Source organism: Ascaphus truei, chromosome 2, assembly GCF_040206685.1.
Source record: "Ascaphus truei isolate aAscTru1 chromosome 2, aAscTru1.hap1, whole genome shotgun sequence".
Classification (NCBI taxonomy): Eukaryota; Metazoa; Chordata; class Amphibia; order Anura; family Ascaphidae; genus Ascaphus; species Ascaphus truei.
The window spans coordinates 461,767,209-461,782,400 of record NC_134484.1 but is presented as its reverse complement, the minus strand read 5'-3'; positions in this window follow the sequence as shown (position 1 = coordinate 461,782,400).

Here is a 15,192-nt window from a genome sequence, read left to right as displayed (position 1 = left end):
CACCCCCCCCCCCCCAACCCCCCCCTCCCCCCCCCCACCCCATCCCCCCCACTCAGACGTAGCAAATTCACAGAAGAAAGTGGAAACTGCTTGGGTGGAAAATCAAAATGTGCACAGTGGGACCATGATGTAATGTTATATAACAGATGCTGTACAAAAATGCGAAATGTTTAAACTGCCTGACTCACACCTTCTCCCCCCCCCTATCTCCCCTCACCTGTGGACTGAGGACCTAAGTAAAAAAAGGGGTTAAGTAATTTCTATAGAGGGTTTGGACCCCTCAGACGTCCAACGGTGGACTGACCCGGAACCACCCCAGAAGGGCTCTTATAGCCCAAATGCCGGCTGTTTTTAAAGCTGGCAAAAGTTTGTTGAGGCCTTCTCAAGGCCTCGTTATAACCTATTTCTATCAGCTGACTCTGTCCCAGCTGATCTCTGCCCTACCCCCACTGACCCTCCCCCACGCCCCCCCCATCTCAGCTTAAAATTGCCATTCCAGCCAAAAAAAATTTGCAACTCCCACACCTACAGAAATATAAGCGAGACTCAGACTCACTGAATCAGGGCCTCTCAAATGGGAAAGATGAGGCCTTACGGTACTATCTAAAAAAGAACCCAAATGGCTAGCCAAACCACAATTAAATTCACCTCACTCAACGTAAAAGGCCTCCAGAATAACCGAAAAAGGAGGCTAGCACTCCAAGATATGAAAAGATCAGGGTGGGACATCATATTTCTACAGGAGACCCACTTCACATCACAAGACCCCCCAAATTTATTCAAAAAAGTGTTCCCAATGTGTTTTTTCGCATCATTTACTAGTAAAAAAAGGGGTGTAGCTGTCCTGATCAGACAGGGCACCCCATTCAATCATATCAAAACAACTGCGGACCCAGAGGGTTGATTTCTAGTGGTATATGGCTCCTTAGCGTGCTCAGCGATCGCTCTTATCAATGTATATGCCCCAAACGAGAACCAAACCGAATTCCTAAAGAAAGTACTCGAGGGCATAGACCCGGGATATCTGTCATCGATGATAGTGGGAGGGGACCTAAACATGGTCCTCAACCCTACCGAGGACAGATCGACCACAATGAGTCCCCCCCGTACAACCCCCTCCCAGATCACAGGGAAAAGGTTTAGGGGAATCTTGAGTGAGTTCTCACTGGTGGACATCTGGAGAACCCAACATCAGGGCCAGAGAGACTATACTTTTTACTCAGCACCTCACCAGACCTACTCTCGAATAGACCACTTTCTGGCCACAAAAAATGTGGTGGCGGCAACAACTGACTCCGACATAGGACCGATCACATGGTCTGATCATGCCCCGATTACCATAACCTTGACAACACCCTTTGAAAAGACAACAAATTACTCATGGAGGTTAAATGACTCACTACTCAACCATCCTGAGATAGAAAGAGAGATCAGAGCTGCTATTCGAGACTACTTTTTTTTTAACTCAGGATCCGTCTCCTCACCAGCAATCCTGTGGGAAGCCCATAAGGCAACCATTAGAGGGAAAATCATCTCCATCGCATCCCACAGGAAAAAAGCCCGCCAAAAACTAATAAAGGAGCTCACAGATGATATCAAAACAATAGAACAAACTCATAAAGCTAACCCCTCAAAAAAAATATATAAAAAATTGACAACAGCTAGAGCAAAACTTAGACAAATCCAGCTGGAGGATGTTGAGAAAGCCCTCAAATGGACCAACCAACAATATTATGATAAAGGGAACAAAGCAGACAGACTTCTAGTGACTAAATTAAGAGGGATTCATAAACGGTCCCAAATCACGGCGATCAAGAGTAGGTCTGGTGAGATACAACATAGTGATAATAAAATAGCAGCCGAATTCACAAAATTTTACACCGAACTTTATAACTTAAGATCCAAAAAAGGCCGCCCCGAATCAGTAGCATCCGAATTAATAGCACAATACTTAGATAAATGTCAGCTCCCCACATTAACGGAGGAGGAAAACACAGTCCTCAATGCTGAGATCTCAAAAGAGGAACTGGAAGAGGCGGTCAAATCATTAAAAATCACTAAGTCTCCTGGCCCAGATGGCTTCACTAATGTCTACTATAAGAGATTCTTGCCAGTATTATCCACGCATCTCCTAAGAACATTCAACGATTTTATGGAAGGAAATCAAATCCCCACGTCAATGTCCCTGGCCACCCTGGCCATAATACACAAAGAAGGCAGGGACCCGATGCAATGTGAAAGTTACCGTCCAATCTCCCTGCTTAATTGTGATCTCAAACTATATAGCAAAATACTCGCAAATAGATTGAATCCCATTTTACCAAGATTAATAGATAAAGACCAAGTGGGATTCATAGCAGGCAGACAGGCCTCGGACAATACCCGAAAGATAACCAAAGCACTACTCCTTAGCTTGGACGCAGAGAAGGCGTTCGATAGAATAGACTGGCTATTCATGGACCATGTTATGCGCAAATTCGGCTTCAAAGACGCATATCTAGAAGGAGTCCGTAGATTATATCAAAATCCATCTGCAACAGTAAAACTACCAGGGGCAGTAACCAGAGATTCGAGATAACTAATGGAACTCGACAGGGATGCCCCCTATCTCCTCTTCTCTTTGCATTAACCATAGAACCCCTAGCAGCGGCAATAAGAACCAATAGAGACATCAAAGGAATAGAAATTGGACACAGGCAGCACAAAATATCACTATTCGCAGATTATGTCATTTTAACCCTAACGCAACCTCAAACATCCCTACCTAACCTCCAAAAAGAACTCCGAGATTTTGGAGACATATCAGGCTATAAAATCAATAACGATAAATCGGAAGCACTAAATTTAAGTCTGCCAGAGCCAGAGGTGAAACTCCTCAAATTAAACTTTAATTACCATTGGAGCTCCTCGAGTATCAAATACCTGGGAGTAAAGATAACGAGGAACTACCAATCCCTATATCAACATAATTACCCGACCCTGTTCCGGAAAATTAAACAAGACTTAGCGAAATGGGGAGGATATCAAATATCATGGATCGGGAGATGATCTCGGTTAAAATGAACATACTCCCCAGATTATTATATTATTTCCAGACGCTCCCGGTCCACATCCCTGGCTCAGAATTAAAGAATATACAAAAACTAATCTTCCACTTCATTTGCAAGGTAAGAAACCTAGAACCGCTAGAACAGTTCTCATGGCATCAAGGGGAAGAGGAGGACTTGGGGTCCCAGACATCACAAAATACTACCTAGCTACACAATTGAAACAGGTAGTAGTCTAGAATGCCAACCCAAACCAATACTGTTGGCTAGATATAGAAACATACTACGCCGGGACGCCTTCACTACCAGCTTACCTTTGGTCCCTGAACAGGGAAGACATGCAGAATAGTAAATTTAAATTAGGCCCAATGAGACACACATGGGAGACCTGGACGAGATGCAATATAAATTTAAGCTCACTTCGCCCCAATCCCAACTCATACCAATTCACAAAAATCCGAAATTCCCTCCTGGTTGTGAGCCCAGACAATTCGACCAATTCAAAGCAAAAAATATTAGAGCGATCGCTGACCTCTTGAGTATTGAGAATTCCTGAGCTATCAAAATCTACAAACCAAATATGAAATAGCAAGGTTGGACGTGTTCAAGTATCTACAAATTCGGCACTTTATTCGAACCTTATCCCCAACGTTGAAATTTCCCCCTCTCACAGTTTTGAGCGGCTCTGTCGAGAAACAGGCCACCAGAAAGGTCTTATAACACAAATTTACGCAGAATTGGAAAGGGCTATAGAAGCCCCCATACATGACTATATGCTGCATTGGGCAGCAGAATTAGGAATAGTTATAGACCGAGAGGACTGGGAAAGAATTTGGGAGAAACGCCTCAGGAACTTCCATATGTACCACAATCAAAGAAAATATATATAAAATACTGTTCCGCTGGTATCTTACCCCAGTTAGAATAAATCAAATCTACCCACAGGCGTCCGATCTATGCTGGAGAGGCTGCGGTCAAAAGGGGGACATGGCACACATTTGGTGGACATGTCCGGAAATTCAAAATACTGGGGAACCACTCAAAAATTAATAGAAGAGGTCACCGGCCTCAAGATCCCTGTTGACCCGCTGACCCTACCTGTTGGCCAGGCCCCTAGAAAATGTGGACCGACCAACAAGTAAATTAATCTCCTTCATCCTAACAGCGGCTAGATGTGCAGTGGCAGCCGCCTGGAAGAAAGTGTCTCCCCCCTCAAAACAAACGATAAAAAATAGGATACAAGAGGTAATGAATATGGAGGAAATTATCGGCCTTTCTGAAAAGATCCACGGACTCCTTTAATAAAACATGGGATCCGTGGCTAACCCATATGGCACCCCCACGCCCCTAACTTAAAAATGAAAAGTAAAAAGAACGAGTCTAGAAACTCCAATAGAAATATTCTGAGGACGCGATAAGCAACAGGTATTCCCCCTCCCCCCCCGCCCCCCCCCCTCCCCACCTTCCCCTCTCTCCCTTTCTATACTCTGACTCTCTGTTTCCATACTCGCGCCCCCCTCACAACCCAGGAGGGTCAGGGGGGCGATGGCTTTCCTCTCTCTTTCTGGTTTCTTTAACCAAAAAATGGAGAAAACTTGTATTAGGCTGTATTAACATATATGACATGTACATTGTAAAATAAGTATTTGCGTAATAAAAATCTTTGGAAAAAAAAAAAAATAGGGGTCAATTGGGAACTTTTAGTAGTAAGGCCATATTTGTATTTGCACCGTAACCACACATCCCATGTGAAGCGGGAGGCCTGAAGTTTCAGGTTGTGTGTATGTCCCTCCCCTCTGTCCAGGCTCCAGAGGTAGGCTTGCAGAGAAGGCATTTTGGCACATTGAGTCTCTATCTCCACCCAACTACAACGGGTCGGGTCGGCATTCCACATTACCATTAATATCTGTGTAAGTCCGGTACCCCCAGACCTCCTCTAGATCTTGCTGCCATCAGGACCGATCTGGCGACTCGGGGTCTTTTGCCCTGCCAAATAAAGTTAAATATTCTGTTTTGCATGTTTTTGAGATCAGCGCCTGGGACGTGAGTCGGGAGTGTTTGAAAGCGATATAACATTCTTGGGAGTATATTCATCTTAATGGAAATCATTCGACCGATCCACGATATCTGGTAACCTTCCCACTGATCTAGATCCTTTTTGATCTTGTCCCATAAACGCGGGTAGTTATCCCGGTATAGATCCCGGTAGTGCCTTGACACATTAACTCCCAGATATTTAATGTGTGAAGGGCACCATCTGTAGGTAAAATTGGTTTTGAGGAGAGTGACTTCGGGATCAGGGAGACTAAGATTTAGGGCCTCTGATTTGTCGCTGTTTATCTTATATCCTGATACTCTGCCAAACTCCGCCAGTTCCCTCTGGAGGTTGGGGAGGGAAGTATGGGGTGTAGTCAGAGTAAGGATGATGTCATCAGCGAATAGGGAAATTTTGTATTGTGTTTTATCAATCGGGATTCCCTGGATATTCGGGTTCTGTCTTATTTTAGACGCCAGTGGTTCAATCGTAAGGGCGAAGAGAAGGGGAGAGAGGGGGCATCCCTGCCGGGTACCGTTCTGGATTTGGAATCGTTCAGATCCTCCGCCCGAGAGGCGTACCGAGGCTGAGGGGTTCTGGTAAAGTGCCTGAACGCCCTTTAGGAACGAGTCTCTGAAGCCGAATTTAATCAATGTTTGGTTTAGGAATAGCCAATCAATTCTGTCGAATGCCTTCTCTGCGTCAAGGCTTAGTAACATTGCCTTTGAGCCTGAAAGGTGGGCATGATCTACTAAGTTAATTATTTTACGTGTATTGTCTGAGGCCTGGCGGCCCAGGACAAACCCGACCTGGTCCTTGTGTATTAATCTCGGGAGGATGGGATTAAGTCTGTTCGCCAAAATTTTACTATATAGTTTAAGGTCGTTGTTCAACAGTGAAATTGGTCTGTAACTTCCGCATTGGGTGGGGTCCTTCCCGTCTTTAAGTATTATTGCCAAATTTGCGGACGACATTGTGGACGGGATAGGACTCCCTTCAAGGAATGAGTTGAACAAACTTAATAGATGTTTGGATAGAATGGGAAAGAATTTTTTGTAGTATGCATTTGTGAAGCCATCAGGGCCCGGCGCCTTGGAATTTTTTGAGGCTTTCACGGCCATTTCTAATTCGTCTAGCGTTATTTTCGCGTTTAGGTAAGTATTCTCCTCTTCTGTTAATGAAGGGAGGTCGCACTCGGCTAGGTAACCGGCTGCTAAAGCCGTATCCGTCTCTTTAGAGTTAGCAGAGTGGGTTCTTAGGTTATACAATTTAGTGTAGAATTTGGTGAATTCCTCTGCTATTTTTTTTCGTTATATTGGAGTTTACCAGAGTTATTCCTGATCGCCGTGATTTGCGATCTTTTCTGTATGCCTCGTAACTTGCTGGCAAGAAGTCTATCGGCCTTGTTCCCTTTATCGTAATACCTTTGACCCGTCCATCTAAGAGCTTTTTCTACATCTTCTAATTGGATGATCCTTAGATCGTTTCGAGCAGTTGTCAACTGTTTATAAATTCTCCGGGAGGGTTATTTTTATGCTTTTGCTCTAGATCGATTATTTTGTCTGTTAGCTCTTTAGATAATCTAAGTTTGGTTTTCTTCCGGTGGGAGGCAATCGAGATAAGATTTCCTCGAATTGTCGCCTTATGGGCTTCCCATAGGCATGCTGGAGAGGTTACGGAGCCTGTGTTTATTCTGAAGTATTCCTTAAGGGATTTTTTGAGTTCCAGCACTGTCCCGGAGTGGTTCAGTAAGGAATCGTTTAATTTCCAGCAGTACGAAATAGTTTTCCCGAAGGGGATGGACAGGGTCATGGTGATGGGAGCATGATCTGACCATGTAATTGGGTCGATAGCTGTATCAGTGGTAGCCTCTAGTACGTTCTTGGAAGCAAGGAAGTAGTCAATACGGGAGTAAGACTGGTGGGGCGCCGAGTAAAAAGTGTAATCTCTCTGTCCCTGATGCTGTGTTCTCCAAATGTCTACCAGAGAAAAGTCTCTCATAATATCCTTAAATTTTTTCCCCGGTCTTTGTGACTGAGTGGAGTGTTGTCGCCCTGGTTGGCTCGATTTGTCTTCCTTTGGGTTGAGAGCCATATTTAAATCCCCTGCAATGAGTATTGAGGATAGGTATTGTGGGTCAATTTCTTCCAGAACCTTTTTAAGAAATTCTGTCTGGTTTTCGTTAGCGGCGTATAGGTTAATAAGGGCGATTGACGTGCCGGATAATGAGCCATAGACTACAATGAATCTCCCCTCTGGATCTGCCTGAATTTTTGTCAAATTAAATGGGGTGCCCTGTCGAAACAGAATGGCCACCCCTCTACGCTTGCTGCTGAAAGTTGAGAAATAACTCACCGGGAATGCATGCTGGAATATTTTAGGCGGCTCTTGTGTCGTGAAGTGCGTCTCCTGGAGGAAAACAACGTCCCCTCCTGTTTTCTTTATCTCCTGGAGGGCCAGGCGACGTTTTCTATTATTGTGGAGTCCCTTCACGTTAAGGGAGATAACTTTCAGGGCTTTTTGGTGTGACATTGCTAACTCTTAGCTAAGGCCGCTCGTGCGAGCACTAGAGTAGTGCTATGGGGTGCAGTCAAAATGGGCGAGGGGAAGAGGGGTCGGGAGTGGGGCCGCTGGGACAGTAACAGCGGTTGGAAAGAGGGAGGAAAATCGACCCTAATGGGGTCTAAAGGTGTTTGACCGGTCTTAGAAAAAGAACCGGTTGGTAGGGTGTAAGACCCTTGGGGGCGGGTCCGAGAACGCTCTCCAGTGAAGGCGGGCCGGGTGGAGACCCAGAAAATTCTGTGACTTCAACCGGCTTCCGCGTCGCGGGGTTGGCTTCTTCGGAGAGATGCTATACCCGCAGTGTGTTTGCTTTATCTAGCCGAATGTGGGTGGGCTTGGGTAGTGGAGGGGGGACTGGGTCGGGAGATGAGGGGATGGGGGTTGTAAAGGACGCTGTGGGGATGGTTGCCCTAGAGGGCGGAGGGAGGGAGGGGGGGAGTCGGGGGGGGGGGGGGTAGTGAGGGGGGAGCCTGGATTGGGGGGGGGGCGTGGGGAGGGGGGGTGGTTGGGGGAAAGGGAGGGGAGGGGGTGAGATCTCTTTTTGGGCTCTCGGTTGGTGGAGCCCATTGTATGGTAATGCTATCTATCTGAAGTGCTTAGTGGCTGATGGGGGTGGGGGGGAGGGGGAATGCGGGGAGGGACCCTGCTCTGCTGGTGTGGGGGAGGGGATGTAAAGGGGTGGGTAAGGGGGGGGAGTGGGCAGGTCTTGGGTAAGGGGAGGGTATGATGAGAGGGAGGGGGCTGGGGGATGGAGCCTGGGCGGGGCATAGGGAGATACATCTTTACCTTGGGTAACCGTCAGTCTTGGGGATGCTCCTGTCCAGGGGGGCCGGGGCGGGGGTGGGTTGGAGGGGATAGAGGGTGGGGGGGGGAACAGGCAAAAAACATTGAACCTTTATTGAGCATTACTGTAGACTTCTAGCATTGACAATAATACATGGTTAGTAATTTGAACCTGCAGCATTGTGCATAAATCTCATATAGCATTACACACCTTATACATTTGCCTTAACTTCAGCGTTGAGCGGCCTCATGTGGTAAACCCGGGGACTGCGTCTATCGGGTTCACCTTCGGGAGCATGCTCAGCCCAACAGATTCAAAGTGGAGTAGTCCAGCCCGAGGGGACTGGGGAGGGGTTAGCGAGGGGAGGGGAGGGGTTAGAGAGGGGAGAGGGGGGGCGGGGTATCTGGGCGACAGGGGGGGGGGGTCCTTGGACGGGTAAGGATAGGGGGGAGGGGGGGAGGGAAAAAGAGTGGGAACGAGGCGGGGGGTGGTGGGGAATTGGGGGTACCGGGGGAAAGAGAGGGGGGAGGGGCGGGGATAGGGGAAACCTCGGTCTTTGTGCCTTACATACTTCACCCATTCTACTACCCGTTCATGGTGTGTCAGGTTTCAGCAGTGCCCTGGGGGGCAATGCGCCCTGCAGGTCCTCTCATGAGGGGAGCGGCAATCTGAGCCTGAGTAACCTGCCGAGGTATGGTAGGGCTGAGGTGTAGTTAGTTCTGGATCCGGGAACTCTGGGGGGGGGGGGGCGAGTGGCAGGAAGGGATGTTGGGGGGGGGGGGGGGTAGGGAGGGTTTGGGGGTATCTCGCAGGGGGGTGGGGCGGGGAAGTGGGGGTAGGGGGGGGGGCCTGAGGAGGGGAGGGGAGAGGGGGGTGGGGTCACCTCGATCGTCGCCCTCATAAACAGTGTCCAGTTTAAACATTCATTACCGTAGGCATCTAGCAGTGACAATAGTATCACGGTAGTACAGCCTTGTGTGTCGGCTTAAAGAAAAAATGTTGGCATCTTGTCCTGAGTCCCTTGTAATTGTCACTGGGTTGTAGCTGGGGCACGTGCATCCCCCTTTTTTGGGGGGGGGGAAGGCTGGTGTATTGGTGGGCTGGGGGAGGGGTTGAGAGGAAGGTTAGGGGGTAGGGGGGGCAGGTGGAGGGAGGGGTGGGGGAAAGGGGGGAGGGGGGGAGGGGGGGAGGGGTTTGAGCAGGAAGGGGGTGTGGGGGGGTTAGTGAGGACGAGGGGGGGAGAGGGGGGGGAGGGGGGCGAGGTAAGGCAGTCAATGGGCAGGGGGGAAGGGGTAGGGATGTTGGTATTGGGAGGGGGGGGTAGGGATGTTGGTATTGGGAGGGGGGGTGGGGTGGGTAGGGGTGTTGGTATTGGGAGGGGGGGTGGGTAGGGGTGTTGGTAATGGGAGGGGGGGGTGGGTAGGGGTGTTGGTAATGGGAGGGGGGGTGGGTAGGGGTGTTGGTAATGGGAGGGGGGGTGGGTAGGGGTGTTGGTATTGGGAGGGGGGGTGGATAGGGATGTTGGTATTGGGAGGGGGGTTGGGTAGGGATGTTGGTATTGGGAGGGGGGGTGGGTAGGGATGTTGGTATTGGGAGGGGGGGTGGGTAGGGGTGTTGGTAGTGGGCGGGTGGGTAGGATGTGGGGGGGAAGAGGATAGAGGGGGGGAGGGTAGGGGGATGCTCTACGAGCTCACTATAGGCCTGTCTAACTGGGAGGACGTGGCCGCTGGGGTACTTAAGGCCTGATGCCTAACTGGGGGTGATGGGAAATATAATAATAACCGGGGATAACATGGGGGGAACATTGCTACAGACCCTCCGCGGACGCCTCACAGCTGGGAGCGGCCGGGATGACCTGGGCCGTTCATCCCTCCGCGGAGGGGGAAGTCATGGTCCTCCGGGACCGTCAGGGGCTGGACCGCCAGCGAGATCTTCTGACCCCCCCTCGGCCGAGGGGGGGGGCCCCGGCACTCCGTCTGGGAACCGGGCTGTTGCGTGGCCTCCTCTGGTGCTGTGAGAGCCTCTGGTCTGGAACTGCAGGTCGGGGCCTCGTGATGCGGTGAGTGGAGTGGAGGTCGGAGGTCGCGCGTGGTGATGATGTCACGATCTCGTCCGGGATGCCTCGTGGTACTCCGCAGCGGAATGAGGACTCACAGGACGCCATCTTGGGGGAATCCGGTGCGCACGAGGTGGACTCGCCTCATCGATTTCCAGCAAAGCCGCGGGTGATGCTTTCATGGTGACAGCGGGAATGGATCCGGTCGCTCCTCCGGTTGCTGCTGGGAGCGGGGAGTCCTTGTTAAGAGGTCAGTGCTGCGATTGGTGTTGCGTGTATGGAGGCTCTTGACGGGGGGCCCTTCCGACGCCATTTTGGGTGGTGTTAGGGAGGAGGGTGGAAATCTCCCGGGAGGGCCTCTCGTTGTGCAGGGGGCACCCGTCAGCGCTCCCTGGACTGCCTCTGCTCCGCGATCCTTTCAGATGCCCTAACCGGGTGGTCCCCTCTTTCTCGAGGTCTGTTGTCAGGCAGGTGAGCATGGCGGAAGGGTTCCGCGGGGAGGCAAAGGGTTTTAGCCAGAGGCTCCATCTCTTCAGGCTGTCGGATGGTCAGGAATTTTCCTTTGTGGGAGATGGTCAGCTTAAAGGGGAAGCCCCATTTGTATTTAATTCCCTTTTCTCGGAGGAGAAGTGTCAGGGGGCGCATCGCTTTCCGTCTGTCCACGGTTAGCTTGGATAGATCATTGTAGATCTGCAGGGGCTCATTTTGGAACGTGATCGTGTCTTTGTCCCTGCAGGCTCCATTCAGTTTATCCTTAGTTGAAAAACTGTGGAGGCGCACGATCACGTCCCTCTTGCGGTTTGGGTCTTCTGAGCGCGGGCCCAGTGCCCTGTGAGCCCTATCTATTTCTAGGTCCCGGGGGTCGAGGTCAGGGGAGATAGCGCGGAAAAAGTCCAGCAGATATGCCCTAAGCTGGGAGGGCACTATCGCCTCTGGGATACCGCGGATCCGCAGGTTTTGCCTGCGGTCGCGGTTCTCTTGGTCCTCTAGACCGTCCCATAGGGAGTGAATTTCATGCCCCAGGCGAATTATCTCCTCGTCCGCCTTTGACTGATGCTGGAGGGCTTCATCCAGTCTCTCTTCCAGGTTTGTGGTTCTTTCTTGTAGGCCCTGAATATCATGCCTTATTTCAGCCACTGCTTCTTTGATATTTGCTTCCAATGATCTCTGAAGCTTAGCATGGAGCTCCTCGAGGAATTCCTTCGTGATTCTAGCGTCTGGTGAGGGGGGGGTTTCAGCGGGGCTCGCCGGGCTAGTGAGGCCTTGTGTGCCTCGTGCAGCAGGTGTCTGGGTGCCATCTTGCCTCCCGCCTCTGCAGTCTGTTTAGCGGGGGTAAAGTACTTTCCTACCCCTTGGGGCTGGTGACTTTTTCCCCTATTCGCCATCCCTGCGATTTCAGAGAGAGATTCTGTACTTTTTGGGGTGTTTTTGGCCGGGTTAAAAGGTATAAAGTTAGTGATTATACAGAGGGGTCTCCGGAGCTCTCCCTTTACCCGTCTGCCCTGGATGACATCATAGACACGCCCCCCATCCGCGCGTATTTTTAAGAATCCAATCCATGGATTGCGCATACGTGTTTTTTTAAATCCGCAAACGGATTGCAGAATCCGCCATGTGGATTGTCAGTGATAAAAAAAATAACAAATACGGAAAAGACGAATCATCCTTCTGGAGACTGATTCGCAGAAAACCGTGGACCAAAGGAACCGGCCAATATGAGGTGGATCCAAATCAAAAAAAAAAAAAATTCGCCCATCTCTACCTGTGAACACATTCACATGTGTCAGACCGGTCTACAACCCAGCCTCTCACCATTATCTCTTAGCATATAGTGCTTCCACTGCAGCTAGGGATTCTGGGAGATGTCATGCAAATGAGCTCAGTGTCACCTTTTACTTCATGTCCATCTTAACATGGACCTCGATAAGCATATGCCTGCCGCATTACCCAGCTTGTCAGCACAGCCTGGGTTACAGAAGTGCATAGCCATTAAATAGCCTAGGTTGCCCTCCATAACTGATATCATGTGTGGCTGAACATTTAGGGAACTTGAGTTCTTGTTACCATGTCAGAACCGCGGCTGCTGCACGTTAGAATTTTGTTTAAGTTAACCAGAAAAGAGATAACTAGACACATGCCGTTTACTGTATCAATACGCAGATTTTTTTACATGGACAACTATCTTCTCAAATACAGTATACTTAACAATAAGAAGTGGTGCATTTTTTTTAACACTAACACCCACACATCTACTGTTCTGTACTAGTGTAGGCAGTGTTATTCTGCATTGCTTTAAATAGATAGCCCTATGAAGACATGTGCTGGATAGAGTTGGGCGAATGGGTTTCAATTCACCTCCCAAACATTTTTGCAATTTTTTTACAGACATTCCGATTGGAAAGGACGGGCTTGTGAAGAATTCTATAAAAACTTTTCACCATTTTTGCTTTCACTCCTATCCTATTCCCGTCCACTAGAGAAGGGCGAGCCAGTCCAAATCCGTTTCCCGGATCTTTCAGAATTTGCCATTTAGAATACGTTCCGCGGTGCAAATTCGGCCGATGGATTGTTACAGTTTAAATGCGCCTGGATTAATCCAAAACTGCTACTGGATACAATCCACGGATGGATTTTAACAATCCGTCCACGGATTCCGCAGTTCTCTGATGGATTTTAACAATCCGTCCACGGATTCCGCAGATCTCTGATGGATTTTAAGAATCCGCGGATGGATTGTCAGTGTTAAAAATAAAAAAAAGTGCAAAAGGTGAATCGCCATTTTGAGACAGATCCGCTGAAATTCACGAACCAAAAGGAACCGGGCGATTTGTGACAGATCCAAATCTGCCTCAAAAATTCGCTTCAGCACAGGTGGCTCAATCAAAGACTGAGCCACTGATTGAGCCACGTATGCTCAAGCAGGGATATCCTGAAAACTGGATCTGTTGGGGGGAATGTGGGGTCTTGAGGACTGGAGTTGAGAACCCCTGTAACAGGTTTTTATTTTTGGGGCGTTTATTTGTTACTTTTGGGCCATGAGACCTTGGATGTATTTTTTAATGGTTCTTGTAGTCCGGCCTCGCCCGAGACCCTGAACAGGTTACTGGCCTTCGGCATGGATTAAATGGAGATATATTGGGGGAATCCTTGATGGAGAAGGATTTAGGAGTGCTTGTAGACAGCAGGCTTAGCAATAGTGCCCAATGTCATGCAGTAGCTGCAAAGGCAAACAAGATCTTATCTTGCATCAAACGGGCAATGGATGGAAGGGAAGTAAACATAATTATGCCCCTTTACAAAGCATTAGTAAGACCACACCTTGAATATGGAGTACAATTTTGGGCACCAATCCTAAGAAAAGACATTATGGAACTAGAGAGAGTGCAGAGAAGAGCCACCAAATTAATAAAGGGGATGGACATTCTAGCTTATGAGGAGAGGCTAGCTAAATTAGATTTATTTACATTAGAAAAGAGGCGTCTAAGAGGGGATATGATAACTATATACAAATATATTCAGGGACAATACAAGGAGCTTTCAAAAGAACTATTCATGCCTCGGGCAGTACAAAGGACTCGGGGCCATCCCTTAAGGTTGGAGGAAAGGAAATTTCACCAGCAACAAAGGAAAGGGTTCTTTACAGTAAGGGCAGTTAAAATGTGGAATTCATTACCCATGGAGACTGTGATGGCAAATACAATAGATTTGTTCAAAAAAAGGTTGGACATCTTTTTAGATGGGAAAGGTATACAGGGATATACCAAATAAGTATACAAGGGAAGGATGTTGATCCAGGGATTAATCCGATTGCCAATTCTTGGAGTCAGGAAGGAATTCATTTTTCCCCTTAATGGGGATTTTTGTTTGCCTTCCTCTCGATCAATAAGTAAGTATAGATATAGGATAAAGTATCTGTTGTCTAAATTTAGCATAGGTTGAACTTGATAGACGGAAGTCTTTTTTCAACCTTATCTACTATGTAACTACTATGTAACTATGTAACTATGTAATATGGATGTGGCAAGTTAGATATTTTAGATGGGAAAGGTATACAGGGATATACCAAATAAGTATACAAGGGAAGGATGTTGATCCAGGGATTAATCCGATTGCCAATTCTTGGAGTCAGGAAGGAATTCATTTTTCCCCTTAATGGGGATTTTTGTTTGCCTTCCTCTCGATCAATAAGTAAGTATAGATATAGGATAAAGTATCTGTTGTCTAAATTTAGCATAGGTTGAACTTGATAGACGGAAGTCTTTTTTCAACCTTATCTACTATGTAAATATGTAATATGGATGTGGCAAGTTAGATATTTATTTCATTAACCCCTTCAGTGCGAATGTGGCTACTTAGTCTTTCCCATTTGATACCTGTGATATACATCTGTAGCCTTAGACATTAAACATCAAAGGAGTTAATGTCTTGTTCTGCCATAGAGTTTGTAATAACTCTCATTACATAACCCTATGGTAGAAGTATATAAGATTACCCCCCCCCCCCACCCCCACTATTGCCACGCCTGTGGTAATTAATGCCTGGGTTTTTTTTATTAAGTGCGATCCTAACTCTAGCTTAGCGGGGTCTGAATTATTACCCGCCTGTACATCCTTTAATGCAGCAAAAGTGTAGCGCATCGCGTGAACTGGAAGTTAACTTTTACCGGTTGTGATATTAACATAGCGATGTGGTCCTTTAACTCCACCGA